Here is a 7,222-nt window from a genome sequence, read left to right as displayed (position 1 = left end):
ATTAAATTGCTAGCACACAGAAATTATTAGCAAGGGTTTCTTCTCTTGTAGGTAATACCTCAGCTGGTGCCCAAAAGGAGAGAATGGACTAAGTAGGGTTATTTATTGAATTTTTTTCTGTTGTGTACCACGTTTCCCATTTTCCTTTCCTTTGTACGGCCTGGACAGTATAATTGAGTGAGTGTGCGAACTAGCAGAAAGCTTTAGGCACAGATTGTAACACTGCGTGAATGGTCGTTCTGGGGTAGGGTAGTACCAACCCCCCAAGCGTGAACAAGTTTAGCAGAGACCTAGTGCGCAGGTCAGGGCAAAGATGACACGAAGGCGCGCGTATTGGCTCTGTCAGGTTGCCCCCCCCCCCCCCCCCCCCTCCCACGTTTGTAAGCGGAACGGTCAGGCGAATTCGGTTGGAGGAGCGCTTGTTCCTGCGTCGTGGTGCTGGACAGACATGGAGACGCAGCTCTCGTTTTGGTAATGTTAACATAGGTATTAGATTGTCTGAAATCTGCTCTGTAATGAAGTCCAGATGTCGAAATCAGGTGCGAAATTACCACTGAACCCCATAAGGGAGTGTATTTTCTTAATTTACTCGAATTTCAGTAGACCTTGCGTTAGTGCCTTGTCCAAGCAACGCACCATGTGCCTTAAGCTCACGGTCACGTTATTGCTCTGTGCTTAACGGAAATTCACTAATTCAATGTATTTTATTCTGCTCTTCCATTTACAGTAATATTTTGGGGACTTTTATTTATTTTCCATATTTTTTCTTTGTGAACTTGCTTTCGCGCCACGTGGTCGGTTGGAGCAACCGCCGCATTGATAAATTGTAGTTTCGGTCTGAAAATATATTGTACACGATGAATAATCAAACGGTACTGAGCGAGTGTAAAATAGGGAAGGAATAATCGTGTGTGTCCATATTTTTCTGGTTTTCTGTTGGCTACTGAAACTTGGCCATGTGGGTTGAACAGCATTGAAGTGATGTTTCTTGTGCGCCCCCATAACGAGTTGATTTGTTGGCGATGTTGTGCGTTAAGTAAAATACTTGTGGCACTAGGAAAAGTATCGGATTTTAATGCCCACTGATTTGATAAAGATTTGCGAAATACTCTTCCACCCTGGCCTAGTTTTGCTTGTATTGTCATTGTGGAACTTGTTCTGAGTAATCTATAGTAACTGAATGTAATAACCGAGGGTTTAGGTATAATTGTGCGGTTGTATAGAATTACATTGAAGCCAGGTCTGCGCTCCTCTGTCCCATTCCATAATTACGTGGCGAAACTGAACCATGTTAACTAGAGACCGGTTTTGATGATGTACATTGCAAGAGAAACACGACTAGTTGTTGAAATACCATCGGTACTGAATAAATATCAATTAATCTCTACCCTCGACTCATTATTTACTCCTTCCATCATAAATAATAGGTGGCAGTCAGTACCACAGTCGAATTCTGGGACATGAAAGCAAATAAAAGCTATATACTGCCTATTAAGCCCTGTATAGGTGCCTTCTGTAGTGGTTCAAAAAATGCGTTATCCGTTGCGTTCAAATTTCTACCGGTTCGTTAAAACCTTCCACTAGAAATTATTAATACCCAGCAATAACTCGCAGGGGTCAGTAATTTCGTGGACCACACGAATTTAAGAAACTATTTACTACAGACGGTAGCTTGAAGGAGTGGTAGGACATGTCAAAGCGACGGTAATCTATCTACTTAGGTGGACTTATACCACCACCAGTACCGGAGGGTTACGTTGCACAACCAATCTCCCATTTCGAAAGAAACGAAAAGTAGGTATTCAGATTCTGGGGGCCTACGACGTTGCTCAAAGAATTAATCGGAGCATTCTAAAAACTGCCTTAAACAACAAATCAATAAAATCAAACAGACACAAAAATTACCTGGCCGCTTGTAATGCGAATTAACTCTGAGGAATAGAAACACTTAAAACTTTAATAAGCTTTCTAAAGGAAAAATGCTAGAACAACATTTACTGATCAATATCCTTTTGGTTCAAAAGTATTCAGAATAATTAAGGGAAAACGCGGAAAAAGAGTTATGAAGAATGCACTGCAGGTTTTACTGCAACATAAAACATATTAAACTTAGAGACAATCTTCATTCATTCCAAATTAATAATATAAGTGAAGACCAGATGTGGCTTGAATTCAAAGAAATAGTATCGGCAGCAATTGAGAGATTTATACCAAATAAATTAACAAACGACGGAGCTGATCCTCCTTGGCACACAAAACGGGTTAGAACACTGTTCCAGAAATAACGGTACCAACATGCCAAATTTAAACAGACGCAAAATCCCCAAAATTGGCGATCTTGTACAGAAGCTTGAAATTTAGTGCGGACTTCAATGCGAGATGCTTATAACATTTTCCATAACGAAACTTTGTCTCGAAACCTGGTAGAAAATCCAAAGCGATTCTGGTCGTATGTGAAGTATGTTAGCGCCAAGAAACAATCAATGCCTTCTCTGCGCGATAGCAATGGAGATACTATCGAAGACACTACTGCTAAAGCAGATTTACTAAACACAACCTTCCGAAATGCCATCACAAAAGAAGACGAAGTAAATATTCCAGAATTAGAATCGAGAACAGCTGCAAACATGAGCAACGTAGACGTAAACATCCTCGGAGTAGTGAACCAATTTAAATCACTTAATAAAAGAAAGTCTTCTGGACCAGTCTGTATACCAATTAGGTTCCTTTCGGAGTATGCTGATGCGTTAGCTCCATACTTAACAATCATATACAACCGTTTGCTCGACGAAAGATCTGTACCCAAAGACTGGAAAGTTGAACAGGTCACACCAATGTTCAAGAAAGGTAATAGGAGTAATCCACTAAATTGCAAACCCATATCGTTAACGTCGATATGCAGCAGGATTTTGGAACATATATTGTGTTCAAAGGTTAACAATTACATGGAAGAAAACTGTCTATTGACAGACAGTCAACATCGTTTTAGAAACCATCGTTCCTGTGAAACACAACTACCTCTTTACTCACATGAAGTGTTGAGTGCTATTGACAAGGGATTTCAGATAGATTCCGTGTTTCTGGATTTTCGGAAGGCTTTTGACACTGTACCACACAAGCGGCTTGTAGTGAAACTGCATGCTTATAGAATATCGTCTCAGTTATGTGACTGGATTTGTGATTTCCTGTCAGGGAGGCCGCAGTTCGTAGTAATTGACGGAAAGCCATCGAGTAAAACGGAAGTGATTATTGGCGTTCCCCAAGGTAGTGTTATAGGCTCTTTTCTGTTCCTTATGTATATAAACGATTTGGGAGGCAATCTGAGCAGCCGTTTTAGGTTATTTGCAGATGACGCTGTCGTTTATCGACTAATAAAGTCATCAGAAGGTCAAAACAAATAGCAAAACGATTGAGAAAAGATATCTTAATGGTGCGAAAATTGGCAGATGATCCTAAATAACGAAAAGTGTGAGATTATCCACTTGAGTGCTAAAAGGAATTCGTTAAACTTCGGTTACCAGATAAATCAGTCTAATCCTAAAGTGCTGAATTCAACTAAATACCTAGGTATTACAATTACGAACAACTTGAATTGGAACACACAGAAAATGTTGTGCGGAAGGCTAACCAAAGACTCCGTTTTATTGGCAGGACACTTAGAAAATGTAACAGATGTACTAAGGAGACTGCCTACACTACTCTTGTGCGTCCTCTTTTAGAATACTGCTGCGAGGTGTGGGATTCTTACCGGATTGGACTGACGGAGTACGTCGAAAAAGTTCAAGGAAGGGCAGCACGTTTTGTATTATAGCGAAATATGGGCGAGAGTGTCACAGAAATGACACGGGATTTGGGCTGGACATCATTAAAAGAAAGGCGTTTTTGACTGCGACGGAATCTCCTCACACTATTCCAATCACCATCCGAATGCGAAAATATTTTGTTGACACCGACCAACATAGGGATAAACGATCACCACGATAAAATAAGGGAAATCAGAGATCGTACGGGAAAACATAGGTGCTCGTACTTTCCGCACGCTACACGAGATTGGAATAATAGAGAATTGTGAAGGTGGTTCATTGAACCCTCTGGCAGGCACTTAAATGTGTTTTACGGAGTATCCATGTAGATGTAGAAACTGAATATAGAATTTAAATCAGTTAATGCAAAATTTCCACAGTAACAATTAAATTACTATACAATTTTAAATACACGTATACCAAAGAATGAGGATCACAGAACAGAGAAAGAGCAAACAGAACATTTTCTTAAAATGTGTGTAACACCCTTGATCACATTGCATCGAAAAAACACAGTATTACTACATGGAGAGTTTAATGCACAAATTGGTAAAGAATTTCAGCGCAAATCGATGGTACGAACATTCTCTGCGCATAAAGGTATCAACGAAACAGACAAAGAGTCTGAAGCTTGTGCAGACAACTTAACGTAGAACTGAACTGTACATTCTCCAAAATACTTCTTAGGAGACAAAGCAAGTGAGTAGCACCAAATCAGATATGTGCTGAAGAAAAAGAAAAAGTCTCTGTCAGATTTCTATAGGTAGACATTAGGCCATAGAGGTACTCAGTATAAAAGTTGCCTAGTGTACCAGTTTAGTTTCAGATCACTACCTGTTTATCATTAAATTTATCATTAAATTTAAGGTAGAAAAAAGAGCCACTGTCAATGCAGTCTCTTTGACACATAGAAGTTATCTACAGAAAATGATTACAGAACGAAATTGGGTAAATTAATGCTTAAATGTTGGGAGAAACTTTAAAAAAACATTATTCAGACTTCTAGGAAACTATTCCTCTTAAAAATAAATGGAAACATGCTTGGTGGAATATTAAATTTGATGAATTAGTTATAAACAGACAATGGGCTTGGAATATATGGAATGCATACAAAAATGACAAGAACAGGACAAATTTTACAGAAACAGGGTACATCAAGACGTCTCACAAAGATCAGCGTACAACATGAAAACGTTCAGCAAATGTCAATTGAGTAACATTTTAAGCAGAACAGCACTAGGAATTATTAAAAAAGATTCAAAAATAGTTTAGAGAAATACACACCACCAAGTTTAACGTTTATAGATCCATTCAGCGACACTGGTAACTACAAAATACTTGCAAACTATCTCAAAGAGATACACAACTGCCATCTACCGAAAGACGAATTTCATTTTGAGAATGTAACCCAAATGCAACCACACTCAAAGCCACAACAATGGGGAGATTAGAGATATCTTAAAACAACTTACAAGCAACAAATCATGAGGAGAAGACAGTATAGTTGCTGAACAGTGGAAACACTCTATTGTCAATATTATTATATATCTAAGAGAAACCATTAATGAAGTCTGAACGATAAACAGCTTACCGTTGGAATGGCCTTCGGCATTAATACATCCACTTGATACACAATGTAAGAAAGCTAATCCAACAGTTACAGAGGAATCTCCCTCTTTCCAGTGAATTAAAGGATCTAGACTGTAGCATTTTCAAGGAGAGCTGAAGGAAGAGCAAGGAGAGTATCAAGCACGATTTAGGAATGGAGGCATTTTCCAGAGCAAATACTACATCTAAAAAACATAACAGAAATGAAGAAAATCAAAAAATTAAAATATGTGATAATTTTTGAAGATTAAAAAGAAAAATATGGCTCAGTTTGTAGCAAGACGCTAATCAGCGTTATAGAGGGATTCGGACTCGACGATAAAACAAGAGGAATAATTAAAGGAACTTTTACAAACACGACATCAAATGTAAAGTTCATGGGTAACTGACACAACCTTTTGAAACAAATTTAAGGGAGGGAGATGGTTTATCTTCCCTATTTTGTAACTGCTCACTAGAAAAGGTGTGGGGCGGAGGGTAGAAAATTAAGTTATTATTTTTTCTATTGTATGTATGTTTGTTGCCGTTCTCAAACCAGGCTCTCAAACTAAAATGTTGGCAACCAGAAAGTGATTATCAAAAACGTGATGTCTGCAATTAAAGTTCACTGTGCTCACTCTGATGGAGAATGAAAGTTACTGATTATTGAAGTTCGTTACTCTCAGGATTTAGGATGACGTCTGGGATTCACAGAAAACGCAGTTTACTATAACAATTTTCTGTATATTCTGAAAACGATAAAACGTAAAATTCCAGACAAATGATTGCCCGTATCAGTTGTTGTACTGTCAGAGATGTGCACAGTCTATTGCACGGATCCTATTATTCCTTGGTAATGAAACTGTTCAATAATCGTTATCGATGTAAAATTCGAAGTGAATGCTCCCCAAAATTTAATGTTAATACCCATCAAACGCCACGCTAGTAATGATAAAAGGTCTGTTCTGCGGCGACATGTGAAAATACGACATACGCAAACTGAGAATAAATCACTGGAGTCGTTCCGTTATTAACACTTTACCCCAATGTGAACTCATCGTTAAGTGCATATTGAGTTACATAATACGGCATCCAAAGCTGTTCCTGGCAACTGCAAAAAGCGATGCAGCTTCCATCATGGAGTGCGCGCTGATACAAATCTAGAAGAGAACTGGGGCCTTAATTTAGCTCGTACGCTCTTATTTACATAGCCGTGATGTGGACGGCCAAAGTTGCAGCCGACAACATTTGCCTTCTTGACCAGCTGCTCGGGCTAGTAAAACACCGCTTCAAGTTACTAAATAATTAATTGCTTCATTCGCTGAAGGCCATTGGAGCTGTCGATTTAATTGTGCAATCAGCACACAGGTAAGTATCTATAATAAAATTCTAATGTGGCTGTGTTAAATACGTTTGGCGAGAGAATTATTGTAGTTGTACTGCACGCAATAAATGAACTCTGAACTTGCCCTTTGCAAAGACGCTACAGCTATAGTTTCATAGCTACCTTTTTGAAACTTCTCACATCTTTGTTATTACAGCGTATCTCCATTCTTTCTAAATCTAAACACCCTAGCTTTATCTAATCACATACTTAATCTATCTTGCTTCTGTACTTCTAGCACACAAAAACAGAAACTCATGAATTTCATCCAAAATATTACTTTCTGAGATCTAGCAAGCTGTTTCCATTAAATCACAATGAAAAAGGAATCCGAATATTAATTTTGAAGTTTTTAGCTCCTTCCTGTTGCGCCGATGATTTTTACGTAAAACGTCCGATGTTCGAAAACTGTTACTAAACTGAAATTTAACACATTATTATTTTAGCA

This window comes from Schistocerca serialis, chromosome 2, assembly GCF_023864345.2.
Source record: "Schistocerca serialis cubense isolate TAMUIC-IGC-003099 chromosome 2, iqSchSeri2.2, whole genome shotgun sequence".
Taxonomy (NCBI): Eukaryota; Metazoa; Arthropoda; class Insecta; order Orthoptera; family Acrididae; genus Schistocerca; species Schistocerca serialis.
This window is presented reverse-complemented; position numbering follows the sequence as displayed.